Here is a 17407-nt window from a genome sequence, read left to right on the forward strand (position 1 = left end):
TTCTGTGGTCTCTGAATTAATTAGTAGGTTATCCAAGGATAATAAGGGTTTGTTTCTCTGAAACACTTCCTTCCCCACCCCATTCTCATCCCCATCCAGAGCTCTCTATATCCAGGTGCTTTGCTGTGGATGTCTCTCAGGCACGGATGCCATATGAAAGCTGCTACTGCCCAAGCCTAATTGGTTAGGTGATTTATTTTATATATTGTCCCTTTTATCCCCATCCCCTTTATCTGTCTCTCTTTGACCCTTGGCCTCTCCAATGCGTGTGTGCATTTTAACACTAAAACCGCTGGGCCTTCGACAACATTCTAACAGTGTAATTAATACATTTCACATATACAATGGCAAAAATTATAATTTGGTTGTGTTTATGAAGGTCTAAGGTAACTTTAAAATACATTTTTTATTTGATTTCAAATAACACAATAGCCTTTATTAGTTTATGTTACTGTGGGCTATATGTAAAAACAAAACATTTCAAGTGTTCAATAAACCATTTTCGTGGAGTGTCTTTGTTACAACTATTAAACAGAAAGCGTATTGTTGGAATAGGGTTAGAGCTTCTTTTTATGACGACCAAATAAATAAAAAATATATCAAAATACTTCAACCACCAAGACACACACGCGCGATCAAATGAAGAAAACATCAGTAGTCTAAACATGATAAGTGCCAAGTCTGCTTGATAGTGAAAATCAGCACAAAATCAATAATGCCATTATAATGACTATAAGTGTTGATGTGACATCAGTAAAAAAAAATGTTTTATTTATGTTGGATACCATAGGCAGTTTCTTTGTCATCAAATTGGAGGTAACGTATAATCTCTCTGAAGCGATCCCGTGACATGGTTTCTCCAAAGAAAATAATATCTTACATGTCTGATAGAAGCTCTTTCCACCGAATGCTCATACAGGATTGATACAGGATTGAAATGAACGCTTCCAGCTCATCAACAGACAGATGCCAGGCAGTGTCTCCTGGCTCCGTGTGCGCCTTAGCCACAGTACAGTCCCTGAATGCTTTGAATGTCCATGCCACATAAACAACGAAAGCTGGTGAGTGCATTGCTGATGTTGTTTTTTTGCTTGAGATGTAGGGCCTGCTCTCTCAGTGGAGACATTTTGTGCTGATAATCGGCCCTTAGCATTGTCACCTGCTTGTTCTATCTCTTCCTTTCTCCTGTCTTACTGTTTTATTTGGTAATGGAGTGGGCACCTGCTCAGTGCACACCGTTCTTTTTTTGCGCCTAGACCTCGGATGTGTAGGTTATCGAGGCTGAGGCTCAGAATCCGAAGAATAATCATCAGAGATTAATTTCTTCCTTGCCATCCAAGTTGTTTTCATTCAAATTATGCATTGTTCTCTTCCCCTCTCTCATCATCAACTCACCCATTCTCCCCATCATACTTTACTTCATTTATTTCATCTGATGTTATATATGTATGTGAAATTAGTTTTGGTATAGTTTAGGTTCAATTTCGAGGCAACAATCAGGTTGATTATCAACTAGGCACGGCACATTCCAATGTTGGGAGAAGGAGAAGGTCCTATTGTAGGAGGAAGGAGGGACGATGGGGGATTTTTTTATTTTTAAATGACGTCGTCATAAATCTGGTTATAACTCCAGTTCTGTTTGTGATATTAAGATTCTAACAGCGGTAGTGTGTTATATAGACAGAAGGGGGAATGACTTGAAAAGAGTAATACTAAAAATATGTCTGAGCAGTCAAAATGACTGCTTTAGTGGTTCTAGTGTTAACAACGTAAGGTGCTTCTATTCATCCAAATCTGCTTCCCCCAGTATTCATACTTTCTCATGTGTGTTTGATTGTAGAGTGGAATATTTTGACTCTCATCACCATAATAGGATAAGAAATGGATAACGGTCTTAAAAATGGAGTTTGTTCGTGTGATGGAAGTTGGGGGTCTCGGTCTCCTCAGTGGAACGGTAGCATATGGACTTGGTAAACAGACACACAATGGTCTGAATAGAGGGGGCGGAAGAAAGGCGCTGACCTTTAGCAGTCTACAGAAGCTCTCTGGGCAGTGGGCCCTGTCAACAGCACAGAACAGAGCTATTCCGGAGCGTCTGGAAGGCTTTGAATAAAGAGCATCTTTAATGGGCCGCTGTGCACAGCCCATGCTAATGCTAATGTCACCCTGGAAACCTAATCAACTCTGAGCTGTCACTGGGCTGTCATCACCATACCTTCATCACAACAACCCTTCATATACAGAGATGGAGGTTATGAGTGGAGTGCATCTGTGCTGCAGTTCTATCTGGGTTGACTGCATTGTTAGGAGCTAGCAACATTAGCATTTCGCTTCACCGCTACAACACCTGCTAAACTGTGTACATGACCAATAAACTTTGATTTGATCTTCAGCTCCGTCTGAATAACAATGGATAAGTAAGCGAGCTATAAATCTGCTAACAAAATGGTGCATCAAATTAACATGCTAAAATTCCATAACATATATATACCGGTATATTGAACAGAACTATAATATCACATTTGATTTGATTTGACATTAACAGGTCCAGCAAAATCCTCAATTTTCCACATTAAATGTGCATATTAATACATTTACAACCTATAATGAGTAATACTATGCAGTAAACTTGTGTTATACGTCTGGCAAAATGCTTTCAGTTAGATTTTGAAGTCTTTGTGAATATCAAACAGGCATGTGAAGGACAATAGTGCCCATGTAACGATTCTCTTCTTGTGAAGTAGAGGCGGACCAAAGCGCAGCGTGGTGGTTGTTCATTGTAGTTTATTGACGACACTATACATGAACAAACTAACGAAAAAAACAAGAAACGTGAGAACTCAAAACAGCCCTGTCTGGTGCAAACACAAAAACAGGAACAATCACCCACAAACACACAGTGAAACCCAGGCTACCTAAATATGGTTCCCAATCAGAGACAATGACGAACACCTGCCTCTGATTGAGAACCATATCAGGCCGAACATAGAACTAGACCAAAACATAGAAAAACAAACATAGACTGCCCACCCAACTCACGCCCTGACCATACTAAATAAATACAAAAACAAAGGAAATAGAGGTCAGAACGTGACAGCCCAGGAGTATAATTAATGGTTTTCTGTTGTTTCTAAGAGAAATTGATGACATATTGCATCCCATAATCGAGAAGTAGTGTACTTCATTATACATCATTGTTCATGCATAATATTGAACATAATGCATTGATATTAGGGTACTTTATCACTTTATGTCATTGATGACCACACAGCATTTCAGAGAGGAATAAACCAAGTTGTTTTTAAGGATTAGAGGCTAACCCCGATTTTCCATAGCGATTTTCCATAAAGTTTAAACCATGCAAACACACACACAAACACATACACTCTCTGCCCAAATGCCACATGTGTTCGTCCTCTGATAATGTGGAAATCCAATTGTTATTCTTGGCCGTTCTCCACTGTGGAATACTTTTCTTCCAACATCTGCTTAACAGTCACGTAAACTGGAAAAGTGAATTACCTCTAATTCCCCCAAATCTGCCAGTGTCCATGCATAATCCTGAATTTAATTGAATTCAAATCAGGGGATATGAGCGAAATGCACATCCAAAGAGCACTGTCAGGATGTGGACTTTCTGCCCCTGGCCCGCTGGCCCCTATTGTGCCTCTGATCTGAAATGGTCCCAATCAAGACCATTTAACACCATCATGGTCATCTGGGGTGTGTTTACAGTATGCTGTAAGTAAACATGACATAGTTATACAGTAGATACACATATGATAAATTGTTCACACATAGAATGTACATTATCAGCTGTAAGGGAGGACAAAGTCATTTTTTTTAAAAATCTCCATGAACAGTCATTGTTTATCAAAGTCAATTCACAGAATATCACATTGTCCCAAAGGGTAATTTTGTCTGGATGTTTATCACTGGGATGTTTATCTCTGCCAAACCCTAGACTTGGTTTCTGCATTAACAATTCTTATCAGGTCTGACAGCTCTTTGTCATGGCAATCATCAAATGAAATCAAATGTTATTGGTCACATACACATATTTATCAGATATTATTGCGGGTGTACTGAAATGCTTGTGTTCCTAGCTCCAACAGTGTGGGTATCTAAATAATTCACAACAATACACAGTAAAAGAATGGAATGAAGAAATATACAAATATTATAATTTTATGCCTCATAATGCCTACATCGTGATCTACCATGAACCAAAAATAAAGCAAGAGGAAATCAGCAAAGTAAGTGGGAATGAGATGTCTTTTAGTCTTTTCACTACTGCTTTTGAAAAGATGTGATTACAATCTGGCAACAGCGCATTTCCGCAGACTCAAGCGGGATTTATATTGTTATTCATTCGCTCTGCTGCAAAAGCAGAGGAGGGCTTTTCGTAAACACCCGGAGATGGTCCCCCCCTCCCTGTCCCCCCCAGGTGAAAACCACAGCTACCTCGTACCAGAATGCACCTCTGCAGAGAGAGGCCCACAGCAGCAGCTTTTCTCCTCAATGGGTTCGGGGGTCAGCCTTTTCCCACCAGGGAATCCTTTTTCAACTCATATACGATGGATGCATTATGGCCTCTCAATGAGAGAGGGCTTTCTTTCTGCATTCCTCTGTGCTTCTGCTCTTGCAGAGGCTGAGTGAATAAGAAATCAGCATCTCTATAAAACACTTTTTTTATTCACAATCCACTTCCCCACTCCACCCACCCATAGCCCCCCACATCCTTCTGTCTGTGAAGTTGGGAATCCATAGGAGGTTTATTTGAGATGCAAGTACAAGTGTGAGAACACTGGGCTTGGGAAAATCCTTCCCTGCGAGCTGAATAGATGCATAGAAGAACTCAGCGTTCCTCTGTCCTTTCCAAACCGGACGTTTCAAGCCCTTTCTCAGTAACTCCTTCAACAACAGAGTTTGTTCTGTGTCAGCTGAACAAAACTTGGCTGTCGTTTTTACAAAAAACCCAAGCTACATTATTGCCTACTTTGATTGAACTCTTTTGTAAAGTAAGAATTGCTTTATTAACGTCGTTTTGGCCCTCTCTATCATTATTTCGCCATTTGAATGCCTTCAGAAAGTATTCATACCACTTGACCTATTCCACATTTTGTTGTGTTACAGCCTGAATTCAAAATGGATCCAATACATTTTTTTCTCACCAATCTACACACAATAGCCCATAATGACAAAGTGAAAACAATTTTAGAAATGTTTGCAAATCTATTGAAAATGAAATACAGAAATATCTCATTTACATATGTATTCACACCCTTGAGTCATGTTAGAATCACCTTTGGCAGCGATTTTAGCAGTGAGTATTTCTAGGTAAGTCTAAGAGCTTTGCACACCTGGATTGTAAAATATTATTCAAGCTCTGTCATGTTGGTTGTTGATCATTGCTAAACAGCCATTTTCTTTTTTTTGTTGTCCTTTAAAAAAAAAAAAAACTTTTTCTTGTGGTAGCCAATTGTTTTTCAGTAGCTACTATCTTGTCTCATCGCTACAACTCCCGTACGGGCTCGGGAGAGACGAAGGTTGAAAGTAATGCGTCCTCCGATACACACCAACCCAACCAAGCCGCACTGCTTCTTAACACAGTGTGCATCCAACCCAGAAGCCAGCCGCACCAATGTGTCGGAGGAAACACTGTGCACCTGGCAACCTTGGTTAGCGCACACTGCGCCCGGCCCGCCACAGGAGTCGCTGGTGCGCAATGAGACAAGGATATCCCTACCGGCCGAACCCTCCCTAACCCGGACGATGCTAGGCCAATTGTGCATCGCCCCACTGACCTCCTGGTCACGGCCGGTTACGACAGAGCCTGGGCGCAAACCCAGAGTCTCTGCGCCACCCGGGAGGCCCCCTAAACAGCCATTTTCAAGTCTTGCCATAGATTTTCAAGACGATTTATGTCAAAACTAGGCCACCCAGGAACATTCAATGTCGTCTTGGTAAGCAACTCCAGTGTGTATTTGGCATTGTGTTTTAGGTTATTGTCCTGCTAAAGGGTGAATGTGTCTCCCAGTGTCTGAAGAAAAACAGACTGCACCAGGTTTTCCTCTAGGATTTTGCCTGTGCTTATAGCTTCATTCCGTTTCTTTTTATCCTTAAAAACTCTCTAGCCTTGCCGATGACAAGCATACCCATAAAATGATGCTGCCACCACCATGCTAGAAAATATGAAGAGTGGTACTCAGTGATGTGTTGGATTTGCCCCAAACATAACACTTTGTATTCAGGACATAAATGTAATTTCTTTGCCACATTGTTTGCAGTCTTACTTAAGTGCCTTCTTGCAAACAGGATGCATTTTGGAATATTTTTATTCTGTACAGGCTTCCTTCTTTTCACTCTGTCATTTAGGTTAGTATTGTGAAGTAACTACAATGTTGTTGATCAAGCCTCAGTTTTCTCCTTTCATAGCCATTAAACTCTGTAACTGTTTAAAATCGGCCTCATAATGCAACCCCTGAGCGGTTTCCTTCCTCTCCGGCAACTGAGTTAGAAAGGACAACTGTATATTTGTAGTGACTGGGTGTATTGATACACCATCCAAAGTGTAATTAATAACTTCACCATGTTCAAAGGGATATTCAATGTCTACTTTTTATTTTTACCCATCTACCAATAGGTGACCTTCTTTGCGAGGCATTGGAAAACCTCCCTGGTCTTTGTTGTTGAATCTGTGTTTGAAATTCACTGCTTGACTGAGTGACCTTACAATTATCTGTATGTGTGGGATACAGAGGTGAGGTAGTCATTCAAAAATCATGTTAAACAATTATTGCATACAGAGTGAGTCCGTGCAATTTATTATGTGACTTGTTAAGCACATTTTTACTCCTGATCTTAGACTTGCCATAACAGAGTGGTTAAATACTTATTGACTCTTATTGAATCTTTCACTTTGACATTGAGGTAATGTGTGTAGGCCAGTTACACAAAATGTGTAAAAAGTCAAGGGGTGTGAATATTTTCTGAAGGCACTGTAGTAAACACATTGGTTTTGTCTAGGCAAAGGAAATGGCTGAGGCAAAACAGTGATCAGAGGATTTCTGCATGATTGTGTGACTGCTTAGCTAATAGCTTCAGAACTTAAAGAAAATGATGCCAGTCGCACAGTGGTCCCCAGCATTCCTTGTCAGAGTTGTATCACAGAAGGAGAGGGCAACACAGAAAAGGGGGCCGAAGTTCCCTTACTAAACTTGACAAAGAATTGCCTTTAATGAGCTCCAATTTAACTCACCAATATTTTTTTTTTTTTTTTACCTTTATTTAACCAGGCAAGTCAGTTAAGAACAAATTCTTATTTTCAATGACGGCCTGGGAACAGTGGGTTAACTGCCTGTTCAGGGGCAGAACGACAGATTTGTACCTTGTCAGCTCGGGGGTTTGAACTCGCAACCTTCCATATGAATAATGCATTTTGGGTTGTGGTTATTGAGTCAATCTGTTGCTCTATTTTTTCAGGTTAAATTATTAAATGGGGACACCATTTCCATTTCAAATGTACATTTTGGTGTAACTTAGTGCCTTTACACATCCACAAAGAAGAGCACATAATCATGTCTTGTTAAGACCCCCTCTGTTATGATATAAATGTATGATAATCATGCCGTATACAATATTTGCTTTCACCAAAAAATGTAATATTGTACCATTTCAGCATTTTGGGTCTGTGCACAAATCACTCCATGTCTTCTCCTGACAGCTAGTGGTTTTTACAATTTCTTCCCACACAAATGAAATTACAGAAACAGCTGAGATACAGCTCCATGAGACTCTCTGAGAAAGAGATTTACCAACAAGCCCTGATTGTACTACTAATACAGCATGAATAGTATCTAATGATTCACTGCATGGTGTTTGTGAAAGCACTGCCTTCACAGTATAATGAGGCAATACAAACAATTTGGCTGGGAGGACCATTCATGGGACGCATGATGAAATCTTGATAAGGGAAATGAACACTTAACACAAGGAATGCTTTGACTACACATACTACCTTGTCCATGTGTCTTTTGGCTCATTTGTAATGCCAGAGGGAAATTATGTGAGAATGCATAGTGTTATTTCCCTCACTAGAGACTGGACATGTTTGAATACCCATACTAGCGTACTACAGTACATACTTAAACAGCATACTGTGTACTCATCGCTGCATACTATTTAGCAAGTACCATTTATTAAAAAGTATGCAGTATACATCGTCTGCAACACAGTAGCGGCTCCTGACTGGCTGAGTAGGTGGGGTAGGGCCGAGTGCGGGTGTATTTTTCGAAATTCAACAGATATGCATTGCATTAACCAGAAACATGATAGGTAATTTACCATTTGATGAATTTCTCTAAACTCTGAATAGAATAGTGGAGTTATAGGCAGAAATTAATTCAATTCTCTAAATTCTGAATAAAATAGAGTGGAGTTACAAGCAGACTATCACATTAGACCAGTGCCTTCAGAAAGTATTCACACCCCTTTACTTTTTCCTAATGTTGTTGTGTTACAGCCTGAATTAAAAATCTATTACATTTAGATTTTGTGTCACTGATCTACACACAATACCCCATATTGTCAACGTTGACTTTTTTTGTAGAACATTTTAGAAATTAAAAATAAATATAAAGCTGGAATGTCTTGAGTCAATAAGTATTCAACCCTTTTGTTATGACTAGCCTAAATGTGTGCTTAACAAAAAGCATAATACGTTGCACGGACTCATTCTGTGTTCAGTAATAGTAGTTCACATGATTTTTGAACAACTACCCTATCTCTGTACCCCACACAAACAATTATCTGTAAGGTCCCATAATCGAGTAGGGAATTTCAAGCACAGATTCAACCACAAAGACCAGGGAGGTGTATCAATGCCTTGTCAAGAAGGGCACCAGTTGGTAGATGTGTAAAATTAAAAAAAGCAGATGCTGAATATCCCTTTGAGCATGGTGAAGTTATTAATTTAGGCTTCGGGTGGTGTATCAATACACCTAGTAACTACAAAGGTACAGGTGTCCTTCCTAACTCAATTGCCTGAGAGGAAGGAAACTGCTCAGGGATTTTACCATAAGGCCAATGGTGATTTTTAAAACAGTTAGAGTTGATTGGTTAATGGTTGTACTATAAGAAAACTGAGGATGGATCAACAACATTGTAGTTACTATACAAAACAAGCCTAAATGACAGTGTGAAAAGAAGGAAGCCTGTACAGAATAGAAATATTCCAAAACATGCATCCTGTTTGCAACAAGGCACTTAAGTAATACTGCAAAACATGTGGCAAAGTAAACCTTTTTTTCCTTAATAAAAAGCGTTATGTTTGGGGCAAATCCAATACAACACATCACTGAGTACCACTGTTCATATTTTGAAGCATGGTGGTGGCTGCATCATGTTATTGGCATGAAAAAGTATATATTTGCTATATGCTATACAAAACCTGAAATGTTTTACAATAGTCCTGTTTGGCCTCATGAAGGGGAAAAAAGTATATGTTTGCTATATGAAAAAGCTCCTTGAAACACTTCCTCATCAGCAATGACTAGTGAGTTTTTTTTTAGGATAAAAGTGAACAGAATACAGCTACAGGCACTGACAAAATCCTAAAGGAAAACTTGGTTCAGTCTGCTTTCCACCAGACACTGGGAGATTAATTCACCTTTCAGCAGGACAATAACATAAAACACAAGACCAAATCTACACTGGAGTTGCATACCAAGACAACATTGAATGTTCCTGAGTGGCTGTCTAGCAATGATCAACAATCAATCTTGAATGATTTTTGAAGAACAATGGGTAAATATTGTCCAATATAGGTGTGTAAAGCTCTTAGACACTTATCCAAAAAGACTCACAGCTGTAATTGCCATCAATGGTGCTTCTACAAAATATTGCCTCAGGGGTGTGAATACTTCTGTAAATGAGATATTGCTGCATTTCATTTTTAATAAACGTACAAACATTTCTTAAAACATGTTTTTAACTTTGTCATTATGGGGTTTTGTGTGTAGATGGGTAAGATTTTTTTTTTTTAATTCAGGCTGTAACACAACAAAATGTGTAATAAATCAAGGTATGAATGCTTTCTGAAGGCACTGTATACCGTAGGCTATAAAGCCCATCTATCCTATTTAAAAAGGACTGAACACAGAAACAGATCATTTGATTCCATTTCAACATATTTATCAGTGAAACCAAAGCGCTGTAACATTTCAACATTTTATCAAATAGCCTACACACACCAGAACTTTTCAAATGTTCAAGTCAAAAGGCTATTTCACAGAAAAAACTTTGACAGTTGGTGCATCGCAAATTCAGAACCGCTGGACAGCAACATAATAAATGAATGACTGCTAAGGATTGATCCAGAAATTAAATTGGCCAGACTACAAAACTAAAACAATCCATATGTTCAAATCAAAAGGCTTGATTTAAAATGACATCCATAACACAGCCAAAATATGGTTTAGCATTTTGTTTAAAAGCTCTGATGAAGCCTAAGAGAATAAGAAACACTTTTCAATGAGAAAACAGAAATCCACATTGTCTAAAAAAAATATTTGAAAAAAGACTTATGACCTATGATGCAATACTCGTGATCATTTTAAGGAGAACAAAAACTACTTAGCATAAATTTGAACACCACTGCAGAAGCTTCGCTTTCCGGCATCTGCACAATAGGACTGCGCGAGGAGGTCCAGACGGAACTGGCATGTCAAGATGACAACGTCTCCTTGGACGCATTCATCGTGATGGCCATCCGTTTGGATAACCTTCTTCGGGAGCGTCAGTACCCTCATTGCTTTTCTCCCTCCCTCAGTGACCACTCTGTATCAGAGCCTGGGCACATGGAGGTAAGGGTCACACGCCTCCCCACGGCTGAACGACGTAGATGGAAACAGCTGGGGCTCTGTCCCTATTTTGGTCAAGGAGAATACCAGCTTCAGCTGTGTCCAGTGCGTCCAAACTCGGGATCCACAAGAGCAGAGAGACAGTCACGTGATCTTCTACCCCTTGGGGCAGGTGTGAGTATCCCATCTTCATAATTGTCTGCCAGATCCCTTTTTAGTGTCGATGTCACACCCCGGTCTTAGTATTCTGTGTTTTCTTTATTATTTTGGTTAGGCCAGGGTGTGACATGGGTTTATTATGTGGTGTGTTTTGTCTTGGGGTTTTTCGTAGATTTTGGGATTGTGGCTTAGTGGGGTTTTCTAGCGTAGTCTATGGCTGTCTGGAGTGGTTCTCAATCAGAGGCAGGTGTTTATCGTTGTCTCTGATTGGGAACCATATTTAGGCAGCCATATTCTTTGAGTGTTTCGTGGGTGATTGTTCCTGTCTTTGTGTTTGTTTGCACCAGATAGGCTGTATAGGTTTTCACGTTACGTTTGTTGTTTTTGTACTGTTCGTGTTTCTTCTTTATTAAACATGTATCAGAATAACCACGCTGCATTTTTGTCCGACTCTCCTTCAACGCAAGAAAACCCTAACAGAATCACCCACCACAACAGGACCAAGCGGTGTTGTGACAGGCAGCGGCAGCAGGAGCAACAAAGTTTGGATTATACGACTTGGGAGGAAATAGACAGGTGGGCGGTCGACCCAGGGAGAGTGCCGGAGCCCCCCTGAGATTCGCTGGAGCAGTGCGAGGAGGGTTATAGGAGAATGGAGTTGGAGAGACAAGCACGGCGGCGCGGACGGAAACCCGAGAGTCAGCCCCAAACATTTCTTGGGGGGTGGCACAGGGAGAGTGTGGCAGAGTCAGGAGTTAGACCTGAGCCAACTCCCCCTGTTTATCGTGAGGAGCCAAGGAGGAGACCAGAACCAGAGCCGGTGTTGGAGGTGAGCGAAGCAGAGACTGTGAAGGAGTTAATGGGGAAATTTGAGGAGAGAGTTATGAGGAAGTTGCTGTGTTGGTGCTTTAGGCACGGAATTTGCCCGACGGAGCGTGTCGGGGATTTGATGGCACCTGGGTCAGCGCTCCATACTCATCCTGAGGTGCGTGTTAGTCGGCTGGTGAAGATTGTGCCAGCCTCACGCACTAGGCCTCCTGTGCACCTCCCTAGCCTTGCACGTCCTGTGCCAGCCCTGCTCTCAAGATCTCCAGTACGCCTTCACGGTCCGGTCCATCCTGTGCCACCTCCACACACCAGCCCTCCGGTGGCAGTTCCCTGCACCAGGCTTCCTGTGCGTGTCCTCGGCCCAGTACCACCAGTGCCAGCACCACGCATCAGGCCTACAGTGCGCCTCGCCTGTCCAGCGCTGTCAGAGCCTTCCTCCTCTCCAACGCTGTCGGTGTCTCCTGCCTGTTTAGCGCTGTCGGAGCCCTCCTCCTCTCCAGCGCTGCCGGAGTCTCCCGCCTGTTTAGCACTGCCGGAGTCTCCCGCCTGTTTAGCGCTGCCAGAGCCTTCCTCCTCTCCAGCGCTGCCGGAGTCTCCCGCCTGTTTAGCGCAGCCAGAGCTGCTAGTCTGCATGGACCAGCCAGAGCTGCCAGTCTGCAAGGATCTGCCAGAGCTGCCAGTCTGCAAGGAGCTGCCAGTCTGCATGGAGCAGTCGGAGCTGCCAGTCTGCATGGAGCAGCCGGAGCTGCCAGTCTGCATGGAGCAGCCAGAGCTGCCAGTCTGCATGGAGCAGCCAGAGCTGCCAGTCTGCATGGAGCAGCCAGAGCTGTCAGTCTGCATGGAGCTGCCAGTCTGCATGGAGCAGCCAGAGCTGCCAGTCTGCATGGAGCAGCCAGAGCCGCCAGTCAGCATGGAGCAGCCAGAGCAGCTAGAGCCGCCAGTCAGCCAGGATCCGCCAGAGCCGCCAGTCAGCCAGGATCCGCCTGTCAGCCAGGATATTCCAGATCCGCCAGTCAGCCAGGATCCGCCATTCAGCCAGGATCCACCATTCAGCCAGGATCCGCCAGTCAGCCAGGATCTGCCGGAACCGCCAGTCAGCCAGGATCTGCCAGAACCACCAGCCAGCCAGGATCTGCCAGAGCCAACTACCTGCCTGAGCTTCCTCTCGGTACTGAGCTTCCTCTCAGTACTGAGCTTCCTCTCAGTACTGAGCTTCCTCTCAGTGCTGAGCTTCCTCTCAGTGCTGAGCTTCCTCTATGTGCTGAGCTTCTTCTATGTGCTGAGCTTCCTCTCAGTACTGAGCTACCCCTCAGTCCCGAGCTACCCCTCAGTCCCGAGCTACCCCAGTCCCGAGCTGCCCCTCAGTCCCGAGCTGCCCCTCAGTCCAGTGGGGTCCTTGGTGAGGGTTACTAGGCCAAGGTCGGCGGCGAGGGTCGCCAATCAAAGGACGCGTTACAAGGGGACTAAGACTTTGTTGGAGTGGGGTCCACGTCCCGAGCCGGAGCCGCCATCATGGACAGACGCCCACCCGGACCCTCCCCTATGGGTTTAGGTGTGCGGCCGGGAGTCCGCACCTTGGGGGGGGGGGGGGGGGGTTCTGTCACGCCCCGGTCTTAGTATTCTGTGTTTTCTTTATTATTTTGGTTAGGCCAGGGTGTGACATGGGTTTATTATGTGGTGTGTTTTGTCTTGGGGTTTTTCGTAGGTTTTGGGATTGTGGCTTAGTGGGGTTTTCTAGCGTAGTCTATGGCTGTCTGGAGTGGTTCTCAATCAGAGGCAGGTGTTTATCGTTGTCTCTGATTGGGAACCATATTTAGGCAGCCATATTCTTTGGGTGTTTCGTGGGTGATTGTTCCTGTCTTTGTGTTTGTTTGCACCAGATAGGCTGTATAGTTTTTCACGTTACGTTTGTTGATTTTGTACTGTTCGTGTTTCTTCTTTATTAAACATGTATCAGAATAACCACGCTGCATTTTGGTCCGACTCTCCTTCACCGCAAGAAAACCCTAACAGTCGATCACACTAGCTGGCTGTCCCTCAGGTACTGTTTCTACAGTACTAGTGGATTCCGGTGCCGCAGGGAACTTTATTGACCATACACTTGCCTCTTCTCTTAATATAACATCATACCCACTCTCCGCTCCGTTTCCTGTCCAAGCCATTGATAATTGACCACTAGGATCCGGAACCATCACAGACACACGTCACCACACCACTCACCATGGAGTCCATTCATCAGGAGAATATTCCCTTCCTCATCACTAGTGCACCAGCTGAAAAGATCATCCTCTGCCTCCCATGGCTCCAACGCCATAAGCCCACCATCTCATGGTCGAGGATGAAAATCACCGACTGGTCACCCGAATGCCGGAGGACCTGCTTTCCCGTTCCATCTCGAATCCCCTGTGGTCTGGGATGTAGATGTGGACATTCGCCAGGCTCTGAAGAGGGAACCCGCATTCACTACCTGTCCTCCTGAGCGCATCTACATTCCCACGGGGATAAGGGAGCGGCATTTGACCTGGGTACACACAGCTGTCGTTGCTGGGATAACCCATACTATTCAATCACCGAGAAGTATTGGTGGCCCACCTTCGCGCAGGATGTTATTTGTTACATCAAATCCTGTTCTGTGTGTGCTCAAACTAAATCCCCATGGAAGCTCCTTCCCCTTCCCGTGCATCAAAGTCCCTGGTCTCATCTGTCCATTGCTAACAAAGTCAATCTCCCCTCCTCTGACGGTTTCACCACCATTCTGGTGGTTGTGGACAGCACTACAGCGTTCCGGAGGACATCGTCTCCGACTGTGGGCCCCAATTCACATCACGGGTATGGAGGGCGTTTATGGAGAAACTGGGGGTCACTGTCAGCCTCACTTCCTCAGCCTCAGTCCAATGGGCAGGTGGAGAGAATGAACCAGGAGCTGGGGTAGTTGGCCCGATTCCGTCCTTGGGCAGAATACACCCAGAATTCATCATGTCACTCCTCCACCTGGCTTACTCCCTTCCAGTGTGTCCTGGGTTATCAGCCGGCCGGAACCATTCACCCCTGCCGTGGAAGAATGGTTCCGGCGCGCAGAGGAGGTTTGGAGTGAAGCTCATGTGAGGCCCCAGCGTGCCATCCATCTACCAGGAAACTCCCTCTCCGCCTGCCTGCAAGAAGCTGAGCCCCTGCTTTGTGGGCCCCTGCAAGGTTCTCCGGGGGTTCAACGAGGTGACGTATAGGCTACAGTTTCCCAGGAACTACCGCATTTCACCTTCTTTTCATGTCTCCCTTCTCAGGCCGGTGTTTCCTGGTCCCCTGGCTGATGCTGTTCCCCACGAAACCTCTCCTCCTCCCCTGGACATCGAGGGAAGTCCCGCCTATGCCGTCAGATCCCTACTGGACTGCCAACGTCCAGTACCTGGTGGACTGGGAGGGGTACTTCCCAGAGGAGCTGTGTTCCGTTGGAGGAAATTTTGGATCCCAACATCATCCATGATTTCCATCTTCGCCCGAACCGCTCCTCATCCTCGGAGCCATCCCTCTGGCCGGCTTTGTCCTGCGGCTGGAGCCGCGTGTCAGGGGGTGAGGGGGGAGGGGTACTCTCAGGTCTACTCCCGCTCCTTCCCTCCGGCATTCGACGTCACCGGTTTACTAACCACCAGCCCTGGCAACCATCTTTGTGTGCACCTGGCACCCATCATTACGCATAACTGTGTCTCATCATGAGACACACCTGGACCCTATCACTTCACTGATTACCTCCCCTATATCTGTCACTTCCTTAGTTCCATTTCCCAGGCAGTATTGACTGTTTCATGTCTATGCGCTACTCATGTTTCTTGTATTGTTCTATGTTCCGTTTATTATCAAACTCACCACCTGCACTTGCTTTCCGACTCCCAGTGTATACGTTACAAGCTCAGTAATGATGGCAAAACAGCTGACCTCGCATAAGGGTGGTTGTGCCCTTACGAAAAAGTTTGCAGTTAGAGTACAGTACAGCAAAAACTGCATCCAAAATATCACAGTTGATTGCAGTTACTGCACTTTTACTGCAGTTTCAAAACTGAAATCCTTTTTTGAAAGGGTGAGGTAAATGCCCAATGAAGATATTAATTCAAATCAATATAATATTAATTCTGCAATGGTCATTCTTTCTCCCCCAAACAGACATTTAACTGAATGTGCAACACAACTGGTTGACTGAGAAAAAATGTGAGCGGGAACTTCACCTGGGAATATTTCCCACAGTATTTATGTAACTGGGACAAAATATTACAAGATCCATTAATAAAACCAACTATATAAAACATCACAACACTTATACTCTGACGTCTCACAAGTGCACAATGTGTTTTTCATAATGTCTTTATCTGCCATCTTGACATTCCCTTTAGACCAGCGTTTCCAAAACCTCAAGGGGTGCACGTTTTGGTATTTACCCTAACACTACACAGCTGATTAAAATGATCCATGCTTGATGATTAGTTGATTATTTGACTCAGCTGTGTCGTGCTTGGGCAAAAACCAAAAAGTGAGCCCCTTGGGGTCCCGTGTTCCGAGTTTGGGAAACCCTGCTTTAGACACATACATGATCACTATCTAGGGCAGTGAATGCTAATTTCCTATAATCAATAACACAACACAGCACTTTTAACTTCCAAATGAGGCTCTGTTGCCTGGATTGATTGGATCAATGTGAATGATGTCTCATTCCGCTGAATATCATAATCATGGCATTCTGAGAACAAAAGTCTCTAGAGATGAAGTTGACACAAATACAATCACACAGGGATGGGGAATTGGTTTCATTTCAATCTGCTTCGGTTAATTTGCTGAATCTACTCAAGCGGATCCTGAAATGTTTCCTTGCAAATCAGGCTTTGGGCTTCAAATGTAGAGACAAAAATGTAAATGATATTTGTTGCAGCAAGCGCTGGCTGCCTGTCAGTCTGCCTGTATTACAGGTTGGTTGGGTTATCTATTGTAACGTATTTAACCAGCTTTTCTCCACATTCCTACCCTTGAGTATGCAGGAGTACTTTCAGAAAATGAGTAGAATTTATACCACCTCAAGCTGGGTTTCAGACTACCACAAATATCTAAATTGCTTAATGTTTGATGCTCACTGCAGCACTCAGAAAAAACAGCATGTCAGAACTAAAGATAACAGAGAGAAGATGCCAAGAAAGACTTTTGGTTACCTCAGAAATACTAATGTAGGCTAGCCAGGATAAGCTTTTCTGAATTAGTACAACGTAGGGAGTACTTTGTGTGTTTTGGGATATCACTTTAATTAATGCTGATGGTAAAAGGGACAGCTGGGATGGCAATAGAGAAGCCAGTCACAGGTGTTGTGTGGGGCAGATGGGGGATTTGGGGAGTGTTTGACAGAAAAGGCCATGTGTAGAAATGAGCTGACAGGTGGTTGGCCTGATCCTGCATGCGTCAGGCTGCCAGGGTGGTTTTGCCTTGGGGAGCATCAGGGAAACACTGCTACACTAATGAAAAAGGCACTAGCTGAATTTACAACTTCCCATATTATAACGTAGAAATAGAAATGCTCTCCATCC

General features: G+C 43.7%; 1 long non-coding RNA gene across 1 annotated transcript; it reads left to right on the forward strand.

Annotated features, from left to right (window-relative positions):
• Positions 1–924: 924 nt before the first annotated feature.
• LOC118941481 lies at positions 925–16339 on the forward strand. Its single transcript, XR_005037751.1, has 3 exons — positions 925–1061; positions 10832–11036; positions 15131–16339. It is a non-coding gene; the product is annotated as an uncharacterized LOC118941481 (long non-coding RNA).
• Positions 16340–17407: the final 1068 nt, after the last annotated feature.

This window comes from Oncorhynchus mykiss, chromosome 2 (genome assembly GCF_013265735.2).
Source record: "Oncorhynchus mykiss isolate Arlee chromosome 2, USDA_OmykA_1.1, whole genome shotgun sequence".
In the NCBI taxonomy this organism is placed as follows: Eukaryota; Metazoa; Chordata; class Actinopteri; order Salmoniformes; family Salmonidae; genus Oncorhynchus; species Oncorhynchus mykiss.